Source organism: Tenebrio molitor, chromosome 4 (genome assembly GCF_963966145.1).
Source record: "Tenebrio molitor chromosome 4, icTenMoli1.1, whole genome shotgun sequence".
Classification (NCBI taxonomy): Eukaryota; Metazoa; Arthropoda; class Insecta; order Coleoptera; family Tenebrionidae; genus Tenebrio; species Tenebrio molitor.
In genome coordinates this window covers 6304869-6314415 of record NC_091049.1, presented here as the reverse complement: position 1 = coordinate 6314415, position 9547 = coordinate 6304869, and the positions used below count along the sequence as shown (strand labels likewise).

The 9547-nt window shown below is 36.1% G+C and overlaps 1 protein-coding gene across 9 annotated transcripts in view; it reads left to right on the top strand.

Annotated features, from left to right (window-relative positions):
• Positions 1–245: 245 nt before the first annotated feature.
• LOC138129734 (Krueppel homolog 1-like) overlaps positions 246–9547 on the top strand; it is a 70911-nt gene continuing 61609 nt past the window's right edge. For 4 of the 9 annotated variants that reach the window (XM_069046018.1, XM_069046021.1, XM_069046016.1 and 1 more), the window contains exon 1: positions 247–423. The gene's annotated coding sequence lies outside the window, so the exon portion shown is untranslated. Of the gene's footprint in view, positions 424–511; positions 753–7492; positions 7987–9547 lie in introns of those variants that run through there. The other 5 variants (XM_069046020.1, XM_069046017.1, XM_069046019.1 and 2 more) reach the window with 4 other exon arrangements.

The window sequence follows — 9547 nt, the reverse complement described above, 5'->3', positions numbered from 1 at the left end:
TCTCGAGCAGGCTGCGTATTTTTTTTTTGTGTGTGGCGCAACACAACGTAACGTAAAAGGCGCGAAAAGCCCCTCCGCACTTAAAAAATAACGAAACCGACTATTTTATAAAGTCTAGCGCACAGTGTCTGTCCTTATCCGTCCCAATGCAAAATGCACTCGGTTCTAAAACTTATGCAATTTCGTATCCCCCCCACCTTCGCCGCCTTCATTTCTATATGCAGCTTTCTTACTACATACTAAGATGTTCAACTCTGTTTCAAACTCCAAATCATAGACACCTATGGTTAAAATGAGCGCCCCCCCGTGAGACGAGCGGCGATCGGGAAACGTGCAGTTTTCGCGTGGAGTGCCCCGTGTGGAAAATAAATAATTTTCTTGTTCAGTGAGGTTAAGTGGCGAGAATGCGGCTCCGAGTGGCTGGTTAGTGCATTTTTCGTATTTTGCAGGCGCGCCCCCTTCGCAGTTCTTCGACGACGAAGCAGGCGCCGCTTTCGCAGGAATGGCGTCCGCAAATATTGGGGAATTCGCGATAAAAATAGATTTGTTTGTACGGCCATTTTGATTTTTATCGGCGGCGGCGAAAAAATCACCACGATCGCGCCGCCCCCCGCATCCCGGGGACTTTCCTATCCCTTACGTAACGCGTGCACGTTTTTTCGACGATTTTTCCCGGCTGGCGGAGCTGGTTTTTCGCGTATTTTTAGAAACTCTTTTGTTGGATGGCGGCGGAAGGCGCACGTTTTTCCGACGTAAGTTTTTCCGGCTTAAGTCGACGCTTTCTAATTGAGAGGCTTTAACGCTTATTGCTTAAGTTCAAATAAACAATTTGCGACCGTAAACCGGTCGTAAACCGACGATTAATTGCATTTTAAACGCCTCCGCGCGCCGCATTTTTGACACCCTCGGAGGGCGGCGAGGGGGCGGGGGAGGCTCTTATCGCGGCCTTCTCCGTTTTTTCGCCTTTTTATCTCTTTGTTTGTGAATTAGAGCGGCTTGTTGTTGCTCGTCTCGTTATCGCCGTTTTATTACTTCTGTTTTTGTTGCGTTTCCGGTTACCGGATTTTTTTTTTTTTACTCACTGGGACACCGGACTGCTCAATATGAATTTAATTTGTGAGCTTCCGCCCCACTTTTTTCCCTCTTCGCTTCATTTATCTCTTCATTTTTATCCACTTTCTTTGTACTTTCGACTAAAATTAAACTTGATTACGTTAATTTAAATAGAATGTAAATTCTCTCTCGCCGCTAAATTTATAATTCTTGCACCGTTGCATTTAGCAGTCCTTAAACGTAAACAATCGATTTTTTTTTTCATTTTTACCTTCATTTTTCAAAAATATTCGTGACTGCTGACATAACACTTGCACAGTACTGTGCGTTTAATTATTGATTTCATACGCACACATATCAGTTAATCAATGTTTCTATTTTTAAAATGTTAATTAGTCTTGTGGTCGCACAAGTTTTATGATTGCGGAAATTTTGTTCTGAAAATGAACTACACTGTGAACCGTGAAGACCTAATAAGGTACCGTTTCTAAATCTTTTACATTTTTTTTTAATTTTTACATCCAAAAATTACCTTAATACATTTTTTTTTTCTGAAACTTGTTCAATTTAACGATTTTTCAAGTTTGAAATTTTTCATTTTCATTTTTTTTTTCTTCAACTTATCAAACAGTAAGTATTTATCACTTTAATGTAAATTGTTACATCATTTCTCAACCATTTAGCACTTGCCTACTGTTCTCATCTCTTCAAATAACTCAAATATTTTTTGCACTAATTGCACAAAATTTTGTATTTTTTCAGACAGCTTAAACTGGAATTATAAACACTATTATTATTATTATAAAGGTGTGGCATCCAGGCCGCTTTTGTTTATTATTACATACATAGCTATCAAGAAATGATATTTTTTTTTATATTTATTTTTTTTACACATTATTATTATCATTATTTAATAAGGCTTTATATCGCTAAAATAATCGCAAGAATTACAATATTTTTAAATTATAAAATTGTAAAATTAGTAAAAAATAGTTTCACTAAAACAATTTAAGCAGATCTCAAAATTTTTGAAAAGTTGCCAGATATACTCTAATGTGATTGTAGTTTTTTGTCGTGTTTAAAAATAAATGCGAATATCTTGAGTCTGTATAAAGTTGGAGTCACTTCCGGGTAAATTGCGATTTTTTTTCAAAAATATTATTCATGTTAACGAACTTTCCTGATTTTTCTCTGAACCTTTAAAATTTGATTAATCAATATTTTAATAATTAATTTAAATTTTTACAATAATTACATAAATCTACATAATTTACATTAAAAAAATTAAGTTATTAGCTCTTGTCACTTAGAATTATCGTTTTCTGTTGTTTTTATTTATCTTTTCTTTTTTCTGTTTAGTAAATATGGCGCTTCACTGACATTGTCGAAATATGAATCAATACAAACAAAATAAAAACAAACAAAAAATCAAACAATATTAATCCTGCAACAAGATTAACGTTAAGATATCTTTTCTTTTGTTTATTTATTTTCTATTCCTTTATATCTGGTGATTCTCAAAAAATCCACATTTTTTACATTTTGCATTTAAATTTTTAAATTAAAAATCATTCTCTCCTAAAAATCTGATTATTCTACTCATTTTATAAATGTTTTCTATCTAATAATGGATTATTTCTATTACTATTATTATTGCCCTCAATTTTTTCTCATATTGTGTCATTTCGATAAAACCACAGAATTGTAGATATTTCCCAAAAATTGGAAGACATCAAGCTATTCAGCGCTCTCTACGAAATAACAGCTAAAATTAAAAAAATTCTCATTTTTGAAAAATTGCCAAGATAACTTGTCATATTTGCGACTTGTAAACAATGTCAAATTACTCACTTAATAAACTGCCACACTGACTTTTGCGGGTGTTCATTTAAATTTATCCTCATAGTTGGCGTCGAAGAGTCGATTGTGAACGCACCGCTCGTCAATCTGGAGAGTAAAAACACAAACAACGCAAAAAGTGAGGTTAGAAACAGCTGATCCGTGATATGTAATCCGTGGTGCGTTCACAATCGACTCTTCAACGCTCAGCTTTGTGGAGAAATTTAAATGAACGCCCGATATAAACATTTTAGACAAAAATTTGGATGAGCTTAATTATTTTAATTACCAATTAAATTCTAATTAATTACAACTTTCTTGTATCCCGCTTTTTTGCCTTTATTGCCCAATTTTCATTTTTAAAATTTTACTATTCTATAATTCTTTAATTTCGTTTACTTACTTTTGTTTCTATTTTTCTATTTTATCATTTTACAATTTTTCTAAATTTATTTATAATTTGTATTTTCTTTTCGTGTTGATTTGATAAGACATAATCGTATGACCTTTCTTTAACCCCAAAATTTAATACCCTTGAGATATTTTTATTAATCTTAATTACCCCGATTAAATATTAACCTTTTACCTAGCACATTTTTATTTTGTTTCAGTTCGTCATATTTTTTCTTTACTTCGTTACTTCGTTTTGTTCAACTTTAATCTTTACGGTTCCGCAAAATTTAAAAATTAAAAAAAAATTGCAAAAAACCTCATTTTCATAAATAATAATTGGTTGTCGAAAAGCTACCACTTCAATTCTCTTTTTCCATATTTTTATTATTTTTAGTTTGTTACCTGAAGACCGTGTAATGCAGACATAACTGTTTTGTAAACTTTTTATTACATAATTAATTTCAATTTTATATTACCCATTTAATTTTAGTACAATTACTTTTTTATTATGCCATTTATTACACATATTATATCTTATTATTATACATTTTATTTATGCTTCCCTTTTTTTTACTTTTTTTAAAACTTTATCAGTCGTCTTGTTATTTTCAATGAAATAAAAGTATGTAATACCATTCAGATTTTATTCTCCTTTTATTGATAGTATGTTTTGGCCTCTCTTATTATTTTGTATTTGTATTATTATTGTTATTATTATTATCAAGGAATCAAGGATTTATTTGCCACTACGAATAATTCCACCAATTAATGATAACTCCTCTGAACGCACTATATACCTATATTTTTTATTTTTTTTAATTTTCATTATTATCATTACTATTGTCATCATCACTTTTTGATTTTCCCATGTTTTTCTTCGCTTCTTCCTGCCCCATCCTTCCGATGTGATAAACGCACAAGCATCTCTTTATGCGTTCCTGCGTTTATTTCTAGCCCGATCGAAAATAACACTTCAATCGATTCCAGTCGATTTCTCCGTCGAGAGTCGATCAATAATGCAAATTCGAGCGATTTCCTCCTCGGCCGGCATAAATTAATGTCCCTTATTAAAACCTAACTGTTCTCCATGAATAATTCGTGTGAAAAGTGTGTACTCGCGATGTCCAGTTCACACGATTTTTTTCTAGCCGTGCCCCCCTTCTGCGGAATTGCCGTTCGCGTAAACAAAAACGGGCGGCCATCTTGTCTCCGTCGCGTAAACAATCAGAAGCGGAAAACGAAAATAAATAATAGGGAAAAAGTGGCGGGGAGGTGGACGAGGGGGGCCAAGGGGGGTCCGCGATTTTTATTGGCTGAGATAAGAACTGCCGAAATGGGGGACGAGGGGACAAGGCGAACAATTTTGCTTGCAAGTTTGGGGGGCTTGAAGGGGGAGAAATAGGAAGTAGAGTTTTGACCGCTTGTCAAGGTCAACAGCTGGCGCGCGTGGTCTCAAGCTGCCCTTTTACAGTGTGTTTACATAACCTGGCAGCAGATAAGCTTCATTCGGTTTCATTTTAATTAGGGAATAAATCAACCGGACCTGTTTTTGGTTACCTAATAAACGTTGAAGATGCAGTGAAGAAGATTGTGAAGAACTTGATAAGATGTTGCTCGTAGAAGATGTAGAACAACTGTGTTGGAGTATTGATTGGTGAGAAAAAAGGAAATAAAGAGCTGTAGCACAAATACGAGTATGTTGTTGATTAGCTGTAAGGATGAAGATTTTCTTCTTCAGCAAGCTTGTTGAAGAACTGTAAAAAAAGATTTGGGTTGATTGTAGAATGTGAATCAAGGCCCAACGTGAAGATTGTCTAAAAGTAGACAATAATTCTAAACATTATTTTAATTATGTTTTGGGGTGCCCCTAGAAGAAGATGTTTTACTAGATAGTTGCTGCGTTTTATACAAGACAGAATAAGAATATTGGACGCTGTAGAACTAGAAGAGAATGTTATAAGGCGTCGTTTCAAGAAGATGAAGACATGACATCAAGGAAATGAAGACTCAAAAGACAGTTCTAGCTAGTTCTAAAGATGTTACCAAAGTTACAGTTAATGTAAAATAGTCTACTGCTCTGAAAGGAAAGAAAGAAGAGCAATTTACAAGATTCAGCAGAAGCAAAAAATTAGTAATATGAAGCAAAAAGATGTTGATATAATCTATGGGAATTATGCAATTGGCAAAAAGGATAAAATGAAAATAGAAGATTCTGATAATAACTGACAGGAAGATAGGAAAAGATCGGATGAAGAAATGAAAGTATAGAATTAGTTTATTCTTTCCCTCTTATTCTCTTTTTTTTCTCATCTCTTAAATTCCTCCAAGTCTATTTTTTCTGGCCTAAAAAATAAGTCCTTAGGTAACCGTAAACGTATTTTGGAATACTTAGTGGAAAAAGTTTTCTCGCTTAAAATTTACAAATAGAAGACAAGACAAGACCAGAAAGCAATCTTGGAAAATATTTTGCACAGTTTTGGATAAGATTTTGCAACATTTTCTACACACAGGACAAAAGAAAATCGCACAATCTGGCAACATTTATTTATTTACATTGTTTCAGTTCACATGAGGATAAAAAAAAACTGGAAAAATCTTGCTGCACTATTGTTACTACTATTATTATTCTTACTGACGTTTCAGTTTCATCACCTTGTTTACATGATTTTTTTCTTTTTTGTCTTTTGCTTCCAACTGTTGACAGTTTTTGTCCCTTACTACTTAATAAATAATAATTATTATTATTATTGTTATGAGCATTGTTTACACTTTTTTGTTGTTGTCGCTACAATTTCTACTTCTTAATTATTCAATGGCTTGCTCAACTACTGACGGTACTACTGAAACACATTAACTATTTATAATTTCATTAAAACCTTAATTGAAACTCAACAACTGCTCCGGCAATCATAAAGTGAGAAGGTTTTCCTTGGTAGGGATCTTGACGAATTAATCAACTACTCACACCAGTTAACGCCACAAAACGCCAGACATTAATACTGTACCGAAAACTAGTTTCGGTGATTAGTTAACAAAACATTTTTCCCAACCTTCACCTCTACAAACTCCTTATTTACTTCTCAATACCTGAACTACAGCAACTCACTATTAAAATGAGAGAGTTGCGTTTGATGAGTTAAGACTGGCAGAGTAACTGGTCACACTCACGCTCACCAAATAAATAATCTCATAAATCTTTGGTACTAAAAAGTCTGTTTATTATTATTCTCTCGATACTTAAATTTTTTGTGGATAGTAATGAATCTGAGAATCAGAAGAAAGTTCTCATGTGTAAATCACCATAAATTTCTTGGCATGTTATTTATTTAAGTGTTGTTGGTACTACTGTGTCGTAGAGATTAGCTCTGATTAATCGAGTCCATTAGCTGGCTATAGTTAGGAACTGGCGAACAATTGTCGTGATGTTTAACAACGAAAGCGTTGATTTGTAGTGATCAGTTATGTTAGTTATTAAAGCTCTGGTTGAGAAAGATTTGATTGAGGTGTTAGAAGAAAGTGAGTTTAACTACTCATACTAACTAAATCTCGTCTCTGGTAGTAAAAAATCTAGCGAAATCCGGTTTTTGTTTTGGCTAGTGTTTGTTATTTGTGAGTTGTCGTCTCCATTTTGTGAGTAATCTTAGCGTGGATCGTCCCGAAGTTGTCTGTCAGAGGTCGCGTTATCTGGGGTCCCCGAACGCCGTCAAATTCTATTGGCGTGCCACTATCTGTCGATAAGCGTGTCCCGTTAAAAATGTGTCCCTCTCTAAAAAATGTCATTTTTGCGTGTTCCGTGATCGGTGCAGTGCCCCACGTCCCCAGGTAGGCACGCCACTGTCCGTTATCACTAGCGCGCCATTTTATCAGTCCTCGCCAAGGTTCCGCGCAATGTCTAGGTCAGGGAAGTGTTTTTTGGTCCGTGGTTGTCCGCCATCTAGCGGCGGCGTCGCGACGCGGACACCTGCCCGGTGCGTAGCGCCACGTGACCGCATTTTTCGCGTTTTTCCGGGGGTGTGTCTCGGAGGGGTGGATGGCGGGCGATGTGTCGGCGCTGCGTCGTCGGCCGCGACTAACGCAAAAAGCGGCGAGCGCGGCCTCCCCTCCGTGGTGGGGATGGGGTGGAAAAAATGACAAGGAGCGCTTTTTTCCTCGGGGGCCGAGTGGCGGGGGAAACTCCGTCGGACGACTCCTTATACTTGCGAGGGGGTGCGCGTGCGCCGCGCTAAGATACAATTCTAAGGTTCGTCCGTCCCTTGCTGGCGCGTTCTGCTTGCATGCCGCCGTCGCGGTCGCCACCCTTGCGGCCCGCCGCCGTCTCCGTCGCACCCGCGCCGCGCTGCCGCCGCCGTCTCGCTCGTTCCTTGTCCCTGTTTGTGCGGCGTCTTCGTCCCGACCGTCGGCCTTGGATAGCGCCCTCTCGCTCGCCGAGATTCTACCCTTATTTTCTTAGTTTGAAGGCGTCGTTTTCAGACGCTGGTCGTCTTTTCGCGACGCCGTTCGTTTTCTTAGTTATCTACTGACTTTCTTATCGTTTGGACGCGTCGCGACGCCGACCTCGCGCCGACTTAGCTCTTTTTTACGCGTGTTCCACCGACTAACACCCTCACGATCAAGAATCTCACCCCGCGTGCAGTGCCCACGGAAATTCTTTTCCGATTTTTCAGTGTTCACCGCATTTTTTGTGCAATATTTTTCGCAACCGTAAGTACTTTTTTTCAACTTCTTACATTTTTGTTTTGTCTTCGGTCCGACCTCCGACGGACCGGCCGGCTCTCCTGCCGTCTCTCCTGCCGCCGGTAACTTACGCCGCATTTTTTACACTCTCTAATCTCTGATTGTTGCACTCCTCGTGCACTCCATAAATACATTTAATCTTTTTACTATTTTTATCTACTGCTTATCACGCGGAAATTTTTACTAATTTGACGCACTTCGCTCTTTATCCTTTTGCAATAATTTCCCCCCCGCAACAAATATTTCCAATATCCCAAAATTCGCCGCGCTGAACGCAACAAGTCTCCTCATACAGCGCGTCCCAAAAAAATCCCAATTTTCTACCAACACGACCTCCTCGAAACCAATTTTTCCATTTTCTCCCTGTTTACCATTTTTATTAATAGAACGTTTTATCGCCTGTTTTTCATTTTTTTTCGACGGGGAAGTTATCGAACACGGCCTTGACCTGTCAAACAAAACAAACCGGTTCAAAATAACAAAAGTGAAATTTGTCCGACGAACCTCGCGTGTGCTTGATTTTTTTCCGGCTAGCCAAAACTTCCACTCGATTTCATCCAAATTATTCCCACTTGTTCTCCTCGAAAATCCCTCAAATTCGACTCTTCCTCCTCACTTTTTAATTAATTTTCTTCAACTCAATTTTCACTTGAATTTGTCGCGCTAAATTGGACGAATTTTTCAAGATTTAAATTAGCGCACGAGCGTCGCGTGTCTTGTGATTTAAAAATAACCGAGAAATGTCGCCTTAAATTTTTACTAAATTTGTATTTATCAAAAATCCTTTACTTTAATTGGAATCTATTTGACTGGCGTTGTAACATCATTTCTTATTAATCTGTTCGCCGTTGGAACAAATAATTCTGTAAATACCCTTAAAATATATACGCAGTGATTTATTTTAATTTGTAAACTGTGTTCACTTTACTTTTGAACGTTTGTACAAAATTTACACTTTGTGTTAGTTCAACTAGTCTCGCTTTTAGTCCGATGAGATCGCTAATTCTGCAACAAAAGGATGTTGATTTAATGTAACTAAAAAAATTACACTAAACTTAATTAAGCTGATTAATTAAATTTCACGTAAAATTTGTTTGCCGTAATTATTTGAAACATGAACTAAAACTAATTATGTTGAGGTTAATTACAAAAAATTAGTAATTACCCCTGCAAGATATTTTAATTTGATATTTTAATTTTTTTTCTTATTAATCTAATTTTTCTATAAAATTAATTTCTGTAAAACTTATCGCATTTTACGGTTCTTAGGAAAGCTACTGCTGGCACTACTTATCTTGGAAAACTGTATAAATTATTTATTTTAGCTTTAAGTAATTAATTACTCATACCTAAATATAATTTAAAATACTTTGACACTTAATTTAATTGTATCTACTTTTATCTAAAATTTTATCACAGAATTTATCGAGTGATAGAACGTTAAACTTTGAATTTCCCGTCTAATTTAGATTTAGATTCTAATTTATAAATATGTTACTAAATATTAATTGACACGAATTAAATTTAA